The sequence below is a fragment of the Nelumbo lutea genome, chromosome 5 (assembly GCF_056320005.1).
Source record: "Nelumbo lutea isolate HS-2025 chromosome 5, American lotus-T2T, whole genome shotgun sequence".
Taxonomy (NCBI): domain Eukaryota; kingdom Viridiplantae; phylum Streptophyta; class Magnoliopsida; order Proteales; family Nelumbonaceae; genus Nelumbo; species Nelumbo lutea.
The window spans coordinates 53,415,082-53,433,435 of NC_142688.1; positions in this window are offsets into that span (position 1 = coordinate 53,415,082).

Below are 18,354 nucleotides of genomic sequence, written 5' to 3' on the forward strand. Positions count from 1 at the left end.
GTATTTATACTCTTCCCAAACTTTGGAAGGAGTACAAAAACAAGTGTGTAGAGAGCAAAACCTTGTATTCTAATGTATACTCTTTCCATGGAAAGAATATATAAATACAAATACGTAAAGCACAAAATACAAGGTTTTGCATTCTACATATTTGTATTTGTATTCCTTCCAAATTGAGTCTTAAATAGGAGTGTCGACAGTATTCGAAAATATGATTTTGAATTCGAGATTTAACATAATCGAATTGAATTCGGATAATTCAAAATTTTAACTGGTCAAATTCGAATATCTTATTCATAGCGAATAGCTAATCGGATTCAAATTCGAATATGACCTAATTCGATTCGATAAATATCTGAATTTGACCGATTATATATTTCTTATAGATAACATATAAAATTTTTAATTGTTTTATATAATTTATATATATAATAATTAAATTATATAAATAATTTATATATTTATATACTTTATATAAATAAAATATTTATTTTATATATTTATTAATTACCTAAAACAATTAATTAGTCAAATTCAAATCAAATCGAATATTCGGATATTTGATCGGATTCGAATTTAAATATTAATTTTCAACATCCATCGGATGTCGAATTTTTTAATCAGATTTGAAATTGGATATTGCCTAATCCTATTTACATTCGACCCGTTTACACCCCTGGTCTTAAATGCAAAATTTGCATTGCCAGTGAGTGCAAATGAACAAAAAAGTATAAATTTTGTATTAGGTAATAGTGCAACATAATTACAAACAAATAAATGAAAAATTGAACTAGGTGTAAAATTTGCATCTAGTTGAGATCTACATTCTAAACAAATAGAACCTTGGTGAGGGGATGAGGGAAAATTGACATGGAAGTGGATAGGCTTGTAATCGGATCAGATCTAGTTATGTCTGCATTTAATCTAATTATCAATTTGACTTAGACTAGATTCGGATTTAATTTCCATCTACCTTATTTTGTGCTTAAATGACAAATTAAAAAAATGGCCTATACATGTATAATATATGTATATAAATATAAATATTAAATTCACTTAATTATAAATGTTGTTTAAAATAATAGATGTTTTATTTTAGTAATTTGTTACAAAATTAATTTAATAATTTCGATTAATTATATTAATATTTTTTAAGAAAATAATAAATTACTGGTATTTACTTAATAAGATTAGGTTGTAGTCATAATTAAAATAATCTAAGCCCAAGCTTGAAGTTTAGGACTTTTAGGTTGGACTTTGGTTGATCCTCAACTTGATTTAACCCTCCGAATTGCACACCTAAGAGTAGTGGCAAAGCTAAGAATTTTCTTTTGGGGGGGGGGGGGGGCAAGTTATATAGATATATTTGGTTTATGGTAATCAAAAAATTATGTTAAGTAATTTGTTAGTTGTAGGCTTTGTGGCAAGGAAGAAGAGGAGAGCAAGAGAATGGAGAGAACTGAATGTATCATTCCTTCCCTCTTAGTCCCTTATATAGTGCACTCTCCTAATTCTTAATTGATAAGCAATATCTTATTAAGAGAGTGGGTGCTCCATACCTAGATCCATACCATTTTTTACCTAAACCACATGATAGCTTAAGTTGTGATGTAATTTCTTAACTAATCATATAAGCAATGGACCTTAGACTCATTTTCTTTAATGGTTCACATCCCAAGGTGTTGCATGGCCACTTTGTGCCTGAATATTATATGACATGGGACCCATAAAGATTTGACACAAGTCCATAAGGGTTCAACCCCACATCTGGAAGAGTTTAGGCCGAATTCACTACTTAGGGGTTGTAAAACCCTAACCCAATCAGCTTGGTTTTATTTTGGGCCCAACATTTACACATAAATGATTATTGTATTCAACCATTCTATGAAAGCCCAATAATAATGGATTTATATAAGATAAAGCCCATCAAGTAATCAACCTTGTAATGGTCTCTTACACTTGACCACTCAGCTCATAATCATCAAAACATTGTCCATAGGGAATGACTTCTTTCCTGATTATGAAGTGTAATGTCACACACTCTTTGCCCAGATGGATGCTAGGATTAAAACCTTTTGCAAACCATTTTAATAAAATAGCAATATTACATATAATTACATTTTGCAAATCAGATTTTAAATACAGTTGAAATCCACTATCGGTAGTTTAAGTTTCCATTAGAGAGTGTATACATTGATATTCACTTTGTTTCACAAAAGGGTTGATCTTATCACTATATGCTCACCCACTTAGGTAATTTCTTAAACTGCCCCAACATATCTAGATATTTGATACTTGATCCTTGATGGATCTCACTAGTTGGTATATCAAAAACAACTCAATCTAAAACCTAGTGTAGTATCATAATCAAATCTGGGATTAAGTGCAACTTTCTAGTTTTTCCTATCTATTTCCAAGGTCTAAGGCATAACTAGAAATTGGTATGTATTTAATGTTTCTTCCAAACATCCATTAGCTGTGTTTAACGTCCAACCCTAGCAGGTAAGACATACTACTCCACTAATTTGATAACATACCAATGCCAACTTTTCAAAGATAAACTCCCCAAATCTATTTAATGGTTAAAAACATTATAAACTAACATAAGTCTCATAACTGTGTAGTTTAAGGAATAATTTATAGAAATACACCTATTTGAACATAAAATAATAATATACTTCATTCATTTACCGATAAATGTTTATGTACATCATTTCGATTGAAACTAAGGGCATCAATGTCTAGCCCACACCCTAAGCATAATAATATTTGTTTGGACTTAGGATAAGGACATGTGCTTGTGTTAATTATAAAACTATGATTTTTTACAAATTAAAAATTTTATTTAATTTTAGTCTATTATAAAAAAATATATAAAAAATTATATATATATATATATATATATATATATATATATATATATATATATATAACTTCGATGTTGAGCTTAAGGGTTGCTTAGCTTGGGCCCTACCCACTAGGGCTATCGATGGAGTCCCAAAGTCCAATACTCAATTTGACTCTAAAATCCATATATCTTGGATTTGGATGTTGGAACTTGCATATGAATAATAATAGGATTAGATACAAATTTACCCCATTCATTCTGACTAAAATTCGAGTCCAATAAAAATTATGCATATATATATATATATATTATGTATAATTATATAAAGTTTATAGTTGATAATTTTATTATTTTATCAATTATTGTACTTTAAAAATAACTAGTTTTTTTAAGCTTTTTCAATCATTTTAAACACAATAAGATGGTTGTGGATTAAATGCGTATCCAATCCAAAATTTGACATAATAATTGGATGTGGATGTAGCTGGATCTGATCTGAACCTGATCCATTTATAGCCCTACTACCCTGCAGTATGTGTTGGCTTGGTGTAGATTTGAGTTAGGTATAATTTAGAAGAAAATAATTGCTTGAGCCCAAAAGTTTGTAGGTCTATCAATGGACTCCCAAAGTCTGGTATACAGGTTGGGTTGGGCTAATACTCAATTTGACTAAAAAATCTGTATATATTGGATTTGGATGTTAGAAATTGCATTCGATTAACATCCAAATCCAAGATATACAAGTTGGGTTGGGCTCATAACGGGCTTGAAATTTGTGGGCCTAATGTGCATTCGATCCCAGGCCAAACTGAAATGATCACCCCTAAGTAAATTGCTTCTAGTTTATTTCATTAATGAGGAGAGGGGAGTGAATAAAATAAAAAAGGAAAAAATAAAAATAAAAAAGAGTAAATGAATTTTAAGAAATTTAATGGAGTAATTGAGAGAAGAGAGAATTAGTAAAGTGAGTTATTAGAGGAGAGAGAGTTAATGAAATGATTAATTAACGAGGAGAGATAGTCTAAGGAATTAACGAGAGCGAGAATAGAGATTAATGGTGTGTTAATGAGGAGAGATAAAAATCTTAAACACTTAAATTGATTGACTACTTGAATATGCTGTTGAATTTTAAAAATAAAAATTCAAAAAAAAACCACAAAATAAATAAATGATTGGGGAGAAAAGAAAACCATAATGATATGGCACTTCTTGTTTTATTATATATATAAATATATAGATAATAATAATAAATTTTCATTGAACTTGAATTTTAATCAGATCATATATGGTTAATTCACATCAAATTCTAGGATGAATTGGGTATTAGAGTTTCAAAGTCCATCTACAGGTAGATTGGTGCAACTTTGTACCCCTAGTCTAATGTAGGTTTTAAGCAGATTCCAATCGAACAGGCATAAAGTCATATGTGGGACCCTCGTAGGAACAATAAGATGCCGGGGTTTTGATACAATTGGCTAAAAAAAGTGGGGCTGTAAACAGATCAGATGAAATTTAGATAGGGGTATATATCAAGAATCCAATACAATAAGAATCCAAAATATCCGAATTTGATCTAATGTCCGACAGATATGTAAAAGATAGATTTGAATTCGATTTGTTTACATGTGTTTACAATAATACTCAAAAATACATAATACTTGAAAAACTTATTACCAAATAGGTTTTTATCTGGATATCCGACTTGAATCCGAATTACCTCAATAAATTTATGAAAGTTGGCACAATTTTGTAAAATTAAATATAAACTATAACTTGGATTGGATTAGATCTTAACAGATCGTACCAATTAATATATTGAATTGATTTGATTAATATATAGATGGCGTCTTCAGATCCAATTATCACTAAATGAATACCCAAAGGTGATATAAACAAATCGTATTCAAAGTCAAATCAAATTAAATCCAATCCGTTTACAACCCTATAAAAATAAGACAAATGGCTCGGGTCAAGTGTGGAGGAACATTGGAACATATTCAGGCCCCAACAAAACTATGAGTTTGGGAGTGGTTATTTGAAAAGTAATTGCTTAAAAATAAGTATTCATTAGCATTTGATGAAAAAAATAAGTAATTGCTTAAACAAGGGTAGTATAGATATTTTAAAATGACATTGTGGATGAAGACAGATCAGAAAGGAAATAAGAATAATAACTTAAAAATAAGACCAAAATTTAGGCTTCTGGAATAAGTATTCATTCTAATGAATAAGCACTTATTTAAGCTTATCTTCTGAACACAAATAAGTGCTTATTGATATAATCCCTAGGGCTGCAAATGGATCAGATTGGATTCGGTAAGGGTATATCCGATCCGATCCGTTAAGAAAATCCGACTGATCCAAATCCGATAAGGATTCATTGAATTTTCAAAGCATGATTCAAATTCAAATTGGAATGTATTATCGAATATCCACTTTCATTACAATTATATTTAAATTATGTAATATAAATAATATATTAAAATATATAATATATGATTATATAAATAATATATAAAATATACATATACAATATGTAAATAATATATAATATTTTAGAATTAATGGGTTAGATTGGGTCACAGCAAATCGAGTTGACCAATATCCGAGTTTGACCTGTTAAGTTAGCAGACCGACTTTTCCGGTCCGATCCAATTTGTTAGGATTACGATGGATATTCGAATCCATCTCTTAATGGCTTGATCCTTGATGGATCTCACTAGTTGGTATATCAAAAGCAGCTCAATCTAAAACATAGTGTAGTATCATAATCAAATCTGGGATTAAGTGCAACTTTCTAGTTTTTCCTATCTATTTCCAAGGTCTAAGGCATAACTAGAAATTGGTATGTGTTTGATGTTTCTTACAAACATCCATTAGCTGTGCTTAATGTCCAATCCTAGCAGCTAAGACATACTACTCCACTAATTTGATAGCATACCAATGCCAATATTTCCAAGATAAACTCCCCAAATCTATTTAATGGTTAAAAACATTATAAACTAACATAAGTCTCATAACTGTGTAGTTTAAGGAATAATTTATAGAAATACACCTATTTGAACATAAAATAATAATATGCTTCATTCATTTACCGATAAATGTTTATGTACATCATTTCGATTGAAACTAAGGGCATCACTGTCTATCCCACACCCTAAGCATAATAATATTTGTTTGGACTTAGGATAAGGACATGTGATTGTGTTAATTATAAAACTATGACTTTTTACAAATTAAAAAATTTATTTAATTTTAGTCTATTATAAAAAAATATATAAAAAAATTATATATATATATATATATAATATAACTTCGATGTTGAGCTTAAGGGTTGCTTAGCTTGGGCCCTACCCACTAGGGCTATCGATGGAGTCCCAAAGTCCAATACTCAATTTGACTCTGAAATCCATATATCTTGGATTTGGATGTTGGAACTTGCATATGAGTAATAATAGGATTAGATACAAATTTACCCCATTCATTCTGACTAAAATTCGAGTCCAATAAAAATTATGCATATATATATATATATATATTATGTATAATTATATAAAGTTTATAGTTGGGTTGGGCTCATAACGGGCTTGAAAATCTGCATATCTTGGATTTGGATGTTAGAACTTGCATTCGATTAACATCCAAATCCAAGATATACAAGTTGGGTTGAGCTCATAACGGGCTTGAAATTTGTGGGCCTAATGTGCATTCGATCCCAGGCCAAACTGAAATGATCACCCCTAAGTAAATTGCTTCTAGTTTATTTCATTAATGAGGAGAGGGGAGTGAATAAAATAAAAAAGGAAAAAATAAAAATAAAAAAGAGAAAGGATTTTAAGAAATTTAATGGAGTAATTGAGAGAAGAGAGAATTAATAAAGTGAGTTATTGGAGGAGAGAGAGTTAATGAAATGATTAATTAACGAAGAGAGATAATCTAAGGAACTAACGAGAACGAGAATAGAGAATTAATGGTGAATTAATGAGGAGAGATAAAAGTCTTAAACACTTAAATTGATTGACTCCTTGAATATGCTGTTCAATTTTAAAAACAAAAATTCAAAAAAAAAACCACAAAATAAATAAATGATTGAGGAGAAAAGAAAACCATAATGATATGGCACATCTTGTTTTATTATATATATAAATATATAGATAATAATAATAATAATAATAATAAATTTTCATTGAACTTGAATTTTAATCAGATCATATATGGTTAATTCACATCAAATTCTAGGATAGTCAGATTATATGTTGAGTTGGGTATTAGAGTTTCAAAGTCCATCTACAGGTAGATTGGTGCAACTTTGTACCCCTAAGTCTAATGTAGGTTTTAAGTAGATTCCAATCGAACAGGCATAAAGTCATAATGTGTGGGACCCTCGTAGGAACAATAAGATGCCGGGGTTTTGATACAAGTTGGCTAAAAAAAAGTGGGGCTGTAAACAGATTAGATGAAATTTAGATAGGGGTATATATCTAGAATCCAATACAATAAGAATCCAAGATATCCGAATTTGATCTAATGTCCGACAGATATGTAAAAGACAGATTTTCGATTTGTTTACATGTGTTTACTGTAATACTTAAAAATACATAATATTTGAAAAACTTATAACCAAATAGGTTTTTATCTGGATTGATTTGATTAATATATAGATGGCGTCTTCAGATCCAATTATAACTAAATGAATACCCAAAGCTGATATAAACAAATCGTATTCAAAGTCAAATCAAATTAAATCCAATCCGTTTACAACTCTATAAAAATAACACAAATGGCTCGGGTCAAGTGTGGAGGAACATTGGAACATATTCAGGCCCCAACAAAACTAAGAGTTTGGGAGTGCTTATTTGAAAAGTAATTGTTTAAAAATAAGTGTTAATTAGCATTTGATGAAAAAAATACCTATTTCAAACAAGGGTAGTATAGATATTTTAAAATGATATTGTAGGTGAAGACAAATTAGAAAGGAAATAAGCACTTATTGAATAATAATTTAAAAATAAGACGGCTTCTGGAATAAGTGTTCATTCTCATGAATAAGCACTTATTTAAGCTTAAACACAAATAAGTGCTTATTGATATAATCCCTAGGGCTGCAAATGGATCAGATCGGATTTGGTAAGGGTATATCCGATCCGATCCGCTAAGAAAATCCGACTGATCCAAATCCGATAAGGACTCATCGGATTTTCAAAAGCATGATTCAAATTCGAATTGGAATGTATTATCGGATATCCACTTTGATTACAATTATATTTATATTATGTAATATAAATAATATATATATAATTTTAAATAATATATAAAATATACATATACAATATGTAAATAATATATAATATTTTAGAATTAATGGGTTAGATCGGGTCACAGCAGATCGAGTTGACCAATATCCGAGTTCGACCTGTTAAGTTAGTAGACCAGCTTTTCCGATCCGATCCAATTTGTTAAGATTACAATGGATATCGGAATCCACCTCTTAATGGATTGACATCAAAATCAGATCAGATCTGATCCAACTTATTTACAACCCTAATAACCCTAGCTAAAATTAAATATTTATTTGAATAAACACTTATTTTTAAAGACTCCATTAACCTTGTGGTCAATTCTTCATTTTATTTGAGTACCTGGTTAGGTTAAAAGAAAAGAAAGTCGGGTTTAAATGGTTAATGGTCCGGAGCAGGAGCAGAATCTCCTTTTTCCTTCATGAATGACAAATGTGGGAAAAGAGTAATGGACTAAAAAGCAACATTCTCATGGCCAACTATAGCCAAGAAATCAATCTGAGCCATTAATTCTGCGGCCCAATATTTTGCCGGCCCAATTAATCCGGGAGACAACAAGGTAAGATTAGGCCAGTGGTTGTACCAGAAAAAAGAAAGGAAGAAATAAAAATGGAAAGTTGTGGTTAATGTAAAAGCAATTCTTGCATTATTGACCCCAATCCCACGATAAAGGGCTGTGTTAGGTAACCGGCAAGGAATCTTTCCTTCTTTTATGAGGATGAACAGGATTCTTTAAGCGAATCTTACTTTAGGCACCGGACTTTGGTGTTGATGATGATGGATGGAGTCTCGTATACTAAACACAATGTAGTCAATATAAGTAGGCTTATACTTGGTCTCTAAAATATAAGCTGTGACTGATGATAGATGAATATGAAGCTTCCCTTGAAACAACCAAGACAGTGTTGTTTGGTGGTGTGGTCTCTCTATTGTATGATGTGTCTGGATCTATTAAGCCCTATTGTAGTATGATTGAAAATTGAAATTATATGCAAGGTTTAGAAGTATCAATATGATATGCCTTGTATCGAGTGTGTTGTATTTAAGGGTGCAAATGGATCAGATCATGATTGGATCTGATCTTATTTGGTTGAATTTTAATCATCCCATTTCAGATTTTTAGATCGGGTAGGATTCGGATCACCCCCTACCCGATTTGAGAAGATTTGATCCGATATATATATGTTATATATTTATTTATATAAATATATAATACATATATACATGTTATTTAAATATATTATTTATAGTATTTTCATATATTTGTTGTTATTTATTTTTTTTTATAAAAAAGATGTATATGTATGATAAAAATAATTAAAAAGTACTTGTATTTTTTGTTTTTCTTTATTTAAATTAGTATATTTTATTTTTATTTTAATAATTTATTAATTTTTAAAGAAAAAAACTGGATCTGATCTGATCTAAATATCCAACTTCCAGATTGGATTCAAATTCAGATCCATGTCTATCAGATCCAATCAGATATGCAATTAACAGTGTCAAATTGGATTTAGATATACCCTGATTCGAATCCAATCTGATCCATTTGCATCCTTATGGCTCACTCAAAACACCGGATATGCTTGTTCTAAGTATCGAATGTATCAATACTTTGAGCCTCAGATGATTTGGATGACACTGCACTCCATAAGTCTGCATTGTGGTGTGGGTGTATTGTTAGCAAAATTTTAAATACAAAATGTTTTATCATTTATTACATCACCTATGTGAATCAACTAATTTATTGTAGTGTGGATTCATCTACGAGATCTTGATATGATTTAAAAACTGTGATATTTAGTGTTTTAAAATCATCCATAGATTGTTTGAAAGCATGCTATGCCCCTAAAAGAATGGCTAATGGGTGTGGCATGATTCGGAACCAGGAAAAATATCCTTATTATAGAATACCACTTAGTGAACAGTTGAGCTAAGATGATAGATCAGTTTGATTGTGGCCCATGTGTGCATGTTGAGTGTCTAAACAATGGGCTTATATGATGTCTATACTGAGATGGTGGGTCTCACTAGTTTCCTAATTCCTGTACTAATAATTGAGCTATCTTTGGATGGAAATTTAAATATTTAGACTGAAATATTTATTTCAGCTGTTACCCATTATTTTTACACTGAGAATTCTGTTTTTTCCCAATTTGGTTATTTTGATGTAAATGACAAGGGATATAAAAGAGGTAAGATATAACTCAAAATTTTTATTATTTCAAAAAGGGTTTAAGTATGATATGGAAAAGATATGATATCTGAAAAACTTCTGACCAGTCAATTGAAATCTTAAACATTATAGTCAATCAGGTGTTATTTATCAAAATTTATGAATGAATTTTAATTGATCAAAACTCTTCACATACCATGTCTTTCCATGATCATCCATTTTCCCTTTCAAAAATTGAATGAGCTAGTCATATTGTTAATAGACCATGATCCATTGAGCATCCCAGTTTATAGACCTGTTCGAGTCTTACAATATTGCATTTTATAGAGTTAAATGTCTTTAGACCTGTTCGAGCTAATCATATTGTTTTGTCTTTAGTACATGGACTGATTAAGAGGAAATTTACTTATACCTCAATTAGGGTTTTTGGTCAAATACACCACCTATTATTAGGGGTAACTCAGGCATATTTGGTGGGGATGATGGTCAATCTAGGCCTAATCCTAAATGTGCAAACTTTGGGCTCAGACCTAGCCCAATCTGAGGCCAAGCTCAAGTTCATGAGCTCATGCCTGAATCGAGCTTAACCTAACATAATTCGGGCTGGACTTTAGCTCATGTTGGGTTAGGCCAGCTTAGTCAAGATTGAGTGAATACCGACCGAATACCAAATCCTCGGCCCATTGTGGGCCGCATTTTCCCTTTTTCCCTTTTTGCTTTAAGAATATGTTAGATAGTCAAATTTGGGATAGCTTGGTCTATATACCCTCAGGTAGCCCTAGCTATCCCAGCCTAAATTTAGGTCAAGCCTCGGTTTTTTTTTTTTGCCCAGTCCAGCCTGTTGCTTAAAATCTCAAGCCCAATTAGGTCGAGTTAGGTCTGGTTTGGTTTGGTTTAGATTGGGCCTGCCCAAGTTGCAGTCCTATCTAATAACTTCAACCAAAGTATTGGGGGTTTGTTAATGAACAGACAGAACTATGATAGAGAAAGTCATTTTTATCAAAATGCCCTTATTAACAATAGCATATTAATTTTTTTGCTCATTAAAATTGATAAAAGTACCCTCGTTTATAAACATTAAATACAGTTTTATTATCCCATTTCTTTAAAATTTATTTTCAACTTTTTATTTCCACTCAACATAAACTTTGTCCCTAAAAAATGTATACATGAGCGTATTTTTACCCATATAATGAAAGGGTAAAATGGACTTTTAATTCAATGACTTTAAACCGTTGTTAACCTAAATCGTCAGACTGCTTGGCCCAAAAACCGGTTAGGGTACCTTTTATGTTTCAGCCATAAATGATTATTTTTCCAAAAACCAAATTGATCAGTGACCCATTGATCTGGATAGTTGAACCATAGACACGTTTTACCCGAACAACAGTTTTTGGGCCAAATTTTAATTTTAATTTTTTTTAAAAGTGTTACAAACTGATCTATTTGATCGAATGGTTGAATTGTTGACTTGAAAACCGATGATCAAAGAAGTTCTGGTTCTATATCGATTTTTAAAACATTGCTTTATTTCACTAAAACTGACGGCATACCCACCCGAAGGGTGGAATTAATAAATAACTCAATCCCAAACTACGAGGGTTGCTAAGCCTGCATTTGGTATTACTTATTTTAAGGACTTAACTCCCTTTTGTAGTCTTAAAAAAAAAAAAAAAGAAAAACCAAACTATAAGGATTGAGAAAGTTGATGAGTTAACCATGAGGCATGAGCAGGTCCTAATATTAAACATGGGGAAAGAAAGTATAGCAATTTACCCATTAATAGAGTAATAAAATATTTTCTTTAAGGAGTTCATATCTTTATAAGATTGGCTTGTTTGTTGGGCAATTTTATTTCCCTTGTGCATTAGAATGGGAGTTCAATAAATTATGATATATTTTTGGTTCAATTTGTAATGCAGTGTGCAGATGGAGTGAAATAAAAATTAAAACAAGGTAAAATGAAAGCTAAAGCAAAGGTTGATCAGAATTTGCATTCTTCTCATTTGTATTGTCATTTAAAGTTGCACAACAAATAACAGAGATCATATTCACCAAGGATCAGTTTAGAAGGAATAAAAATATAAATATATACAGTGCAAAACCTTGCATTTTGTACTATTTTGTATGTATTTGTATTGTATTATTTTTCCAAACTGAGCCTAAAGGACAAAGTAATAAATTTTTTAGTTAAGCCATCAAATGGCCTCTTGGGGACAACATGGTGACAATTGAAATAGCTTAACTGAAAAACTTATTTCTTTGTCTTTTGGTGAATAAGTGTTGAGAAAGTAGTAGACTCCTTAATGGTTGAAGATGGAATTGGATAGATTATTATACCTTTGAAATTTATTAATTAATTATTTTGTTCATTAAAAGACAAAACAATAAATCTTTCAGTCCAATAATTTCAACTATAATCAAATGGCCCCATAACTAAAATTGGGTATCGATGGGATGAGCATACTAGGACCAACTAATTTTGGTCCCAACAATATGTGGTCTTGGGAATGTGAATTTGATATGAATAATAACTTTTAGCATTTCTTTGAAAAGAGGAGGCATGGGATCAACAACCCAGTGTATGGGTCTCATGTGCATTCTGCTGAGATTACATCAGCTCCCCACAGGGCGTGTCTTATAGGCTTTTTACATGCACAATTCAGCGTATATTGAGAACATCTCTCGTACTTGTCATTGGGAGATATTCCCACTACATGATTGGGATGTCTGTAAGGTGCACTGTATGCAGTACCAATGTGAAGTTCACTCTGCTGTCCCTATCCATGAGACTGGCTGTATGTTATGTAATATCAAAAGATAAGCAGAAAAGGCAGATATTAACCTAATTTTGGCATTCTTTTTATATAAAGTGGTTGGTTTTAGGTCCAAATCCACATTCTCACGTCAACACAATATTTTATCATTACATTAACCAATAACCTCTGGGTTTTATTTGAAAATCCCCCTTACTTTTTGATGTTCTTCAAACTTATCCTGATTTTTCAATACTTCTAAAGGTCCCTTTGCCAAACACTTTTTCTTTATAAGATATACCTTCTGTTAGTTTCTTTTTTTCTTTTTTACTTTTTCTTTTTTGTATGTGGTTCACATGCACATAATTACAAAATTAACCCAGATCAATCAACCTATCAACTAAGTTTTTAATATAAAAATTACCCCTTGTTCATTTGTTTCCCCTATTTTATGTCCTCTCATGAAAAAGGTTTTAAGCCCTTTGCCTCTAGATCAAGCAAATAGTTACAGGTGTAAAGCCCAAAGATCAACAGAAGGGTATCAAGGAATAATCTTGTGGAAACTGTTTGGTTTTGAACAAACAAAAACCTGACGGAGTTCTTAGATCTAGATGTATTAAAAGTTGGAGAAACCAAAAAGGGTGAGAGAAAAAGCTTCAGATAAAGACAATATATTTGACAAGAAAACAACCAAAGCTTGTTGTTGGCAACAATTAAGGTGGGGCTAAGTTGGTCCTGATGACCATCATTTTGGGAGAACCTGGGCTCCCCAACCCATGTCTCGAGACTGGTGAGCAACAGATTCCAAACTCGAAACACGTTTTGGACGCAACGCAAATGCTGATTAAGGACCGACCCAAAATGATGATCTTGTGGAACGGATGGCATTCCCCAACACAATAAAGTATTGAATAAATAATAGTGAGACTGTTTGGACAACAGCCCATGCTATAGTGGGCCACAAGATTGGCCCAGCCCATGTCCCTTTCCTTGTAGGATGACGTTTGAGATGACATATATAGAGATTCATGAAAAGAACCAAAATGATGAAATGGGTTATGTAGTAAGTGCTGGATGTTGTCTGTTTTTTAATTAAGAAACAGATGTTACTTTCATGTGTTGTTTTTGTCATGGAAAGCTAAAGAAGTAAAGATAATAAAGACATAACATGTGTATTTGGAAAGGGGAAAACATTGCTGAGTTGTGGTGTAGTCTGTCCACTTGTTCTCTTCAAAACTTTTCTGTCAAACTGTGCTGCGTGGAGCTTGATAAGAGTTGTGGAAGAGAGCGTTTGGTAATACAAGTGAAGGGATTTGATTTTTTGTGGATAAAATAATCAAATAATTAAATATTTGAATATATAGCTGACCCCATATAGATGGGAATCGTTGAACAAGCTTATAAATCAATCTGACTGAAATGATTTATATTAATCCTCGTAATATGACGTTAAGCAGAATGGAATGGTGAGACAGGATTCATGTAGTGGACTTCATATATATAGTGGGATAAGACGTAGATAATGATGATGATATTAATTAAACTTCAGCTTTAACATTGAGGAAGTCACAACCTGTTTAAAAACTTATTAGGTATTAAATGATAAAGCAATAACTCATTCACTTCGGCCATTATAGCTGATATCAATTAGCCCCAAGGTTTAATTTTTTGATACGATGTCTCATATTGGGTGTATTATATAGTATTTGTAGACTTTTTATGCTCAAAATAAAAGGGCTTTAGGGTTTCGATCAGTTTCATAAGGGTAGACATGTGATCGAAACACTAAATACACACCTTTCTAGTAGGGGTGGCCACGAGCCAAGCTTTTCATGAGCTATTTGAGCTCGGCTTAGTTTAAACTGAGCTTCAAGCTGAGCTCGAGTCTAGTGAAGCTCGGCTCGTGAGCCTAGTATAATAAATAAATTATTTTTTATTATACACATACACACACACACACACACACACACATATATATATATATATATATGCACATATAAATGTATAAATATATAATAAATAATTTTTATTTTTTTATGTATAATAGTAAATGATTTTTATAATTCTTATTTTTTGTATGTAAAATAAAAACATTTTTTATATGTATATATTTTATTTTTATGTGTAATAATAAAAAAATTTATAATTCTTAATTTTTTGTATGTAAAATAATTTTTTTTATGTATAATTTTTATTTTTTGGAAAAACTTGGCTTGCAATCGAGCTCGAACTCAAGTCTCTAGCTTGAATCGAGCTTAAGCCTAACACAGTTTCAGTGAATCGAGCTCGAATAGCCAAGTATTCGGCTCAGCTCGACTCGAATCCACCCCTACTTTGCAGTAGGGTTTATTGATATCCATAGCCCCTAAGACTCGAAAGGTTCAAAACAGTATTAGCAAACTGGATCAGGTGGGACTTAGTGAATTTGATAAAGACTATGACCTATAAGGTTCAGTTTGGGAAGAGTATAAATACAAATATGTATGTATACTGCAAAACTTGTATTTGCATTGTATATATTTTTATTTGTACTCATTCCAAACTGAGCCTAAGCTTTCTGGTTTTAGGTTAGGTCTGGTTCCTTTGTTTGGTAATACTAATAGGCTCTAGGTCTGGTTCAATCAACACTTTAATGGTAGAAGTGTATTAAATATTGTAGAGAATTGCACTTTTCAAATAAATTCTTCTAGAACCAGGCCTAACATCTTTTTCTTCTTCAATGAGCATTTTTGTTTGTTATTGTGTTTTCATGCTTTGGACATCATATCTTACCAGATCCAATGCTTTCGGCATTCACTGTGTACTCCCATTTTTCATGTATTAAATTATTGTTAGGGTCAAAGAAAGTAGTGGTATATATTCACAGACCCCACACTAAAAGAAAGTAAAATTCTCTTTCATGACTAAACCATACACTCTGTTCTGCACTGATTTGGAAAATTATCACATGTTTAAAGCAAGTAATTTCTTGTCAGTTTCTTAGGGTGCCTAAGCATGTAGAAACCAAGAAAAATAGCTTTATGTCCCTTTCATTTTGAAGGGGTTTCAAATTCCAATATAATCAAACACTAATGCAAATGCAATACCAGGATAGCTGTGATCCCTTTATTGCTAATAAGATTTCTAAAACGTGAAATTAAGCAAAATTGAATTTGTTTTGTGATCATGCATGATGAAAGAAAAGTGGATGTGCAAGCTAGAGAGCAGTAGCTTTTTTACCAGTAGTTGCATTTGGAGCAAAGTTTTTAGGCTGTATAAGATGGTCATAACTCATGACTGAAGTTAAGGAAATATTTTTAACAAAATTTGTAAAATTCCTTAACAACTTTGCTTCAATTTTCTGTTTTTTCTTTTATTTTTTTTTTATCAAAACCAAATAAAGTTTAAGGTAAAAAGGGCAAGAAAGGTGAACTTAGACCACAGAAAAATCCCACTCGGCATGCCCCACATGCACATCTCAGTGTGCAAGTGTGCAGGGATAATATCTCCCGTATTTGTTATTGGGAGATGTTCCCAATACATGATTGGGATGTGCTGTGGGGCGCCGATGTGAATTCAGTAGATTGAGTGTTTGTATTGTACTTTGAGTTTTGTGCCCTTATATAGAAAAGGGGCCGTGGCGAGAGAGTAATGGTCTCCTTGATCGGCTCAGGTCTCTAATCTGAAATGGCCTTTTTTACTTGGTTGTTGGTTCCTCTCATAAATGTGTTTTGCTCAGATAGCCCAACAAGGTCCTTATTACCCATTAAGGCTCCTCCCATAGTTTCATACTAAGACCTAGACTATACTTTGTGTATTTGCAACCACACCTTTTAGGGACGGCAATTTTGTAGGGATTTTAGAGTATTCAACCCATCTAGACCCTAATAGAATCCGTTTATCAAGACCTATAGGTTTGGAGCGGGTTTGGGTTTTGACCTAAGAGTACCTGGTATCCAAACCCAATGGGTATCCGCTCGCAATACCTGATTATAAACCCATCTGTCTACTGAGTATAGTACCTGGTATCCAAACCCAATGGGTATCCAATCAAGTTGCAGACACCCTTTCAAGTTCATGAACTGGGCCATCTTTCAGTGTCAAGGCCCGTTTATTCCTTGTTAGAGAAGCTAAGAACCAAGGTCACAACAGGAGCCAGGCCTGATCCGAATATGAAACCAAGGGTTATTCAACCCATCAATTGTGCTGGGGTACTCAGTGGCTGACTTGAATCTCGTCTTCAAGGGCTGACCGGTGATAGACTGATAGTGGCCACTTCCATCTCTCACAGTTGAAACAACTTTTCCACGTTTCTTCCTTAGAAGAACACTTTGGGGGTTGAGGAGATATTGGTGTGTGGTTAATCATTACTTTTGGCCTAGGATGAAGAATCATGGAAAAGCGAGTGATCTAGTTTATCTCAAGCTACAGACTTGTAGGCAATTTGTAGCTCGTAGAACCTGGAAAAAGTTCTCCTGATACTTTGGACCATTTTGCATCCTAGAGAAGACGAGGAGTGTTGTTTAGCACCTTGAACTGCCACCGATCTCCAAGTTGAGTCTAGTCTTTCATATTTCATTGCTAAAGAAGTGTCTCCGCCCAAGAACTTCATTAGTGCCTCTCTCCCTGAGTTCACTGATGAAGGCAAATTGCAACTGGAACCTAGGGATCCAACTCGGGTTGGCTCCGACTCCGAGATAGCATTTTAGACTACCTTGGGCTTGGACCTTCAGTCTGGACCCATTCAAATTTTGCACTCCCAGTGAAACCTCGAAAAATCACAAATTTCAGATGGATTAAACCTAGAAGAAAATTCACAAAAGATCAGAAGACGTAACTTGGGAGAATTAATCTTGTTTGGAATACTAGTTACAATACATAAAGTAATCTGATTTGGAACACTGAGACACCCCGAAGTGAATTTTGACAAAAACCAGGTCATTTACCACTTCTATAACACTAGTAGATTGGTTATCAATTCTTTAAGTATCATACCATTTTGGTATCATAGTTCGACTCACATTATATATAATTGTATGTACATAAAATAAATTGCTAAAACTAGAATTCTATGCAACAAATGAAGAAAATGATTCTTCTAGTAAACAATAATACTGCAATTTGTCAAAATGGTGTGTTTAAAGTTTTACCTTTCTAAGCCAATTTAGCTATCATTAACCAAGGCTTAAAGTATCGATACATATCGGCCTGTATCAGTCGATTTGTATCGTTTCGGGAGCTCCTTGATAAGCCCCTACAGGGGGTGTATTGGGGTTCTGATCGGTTCAGGGAGTGAAG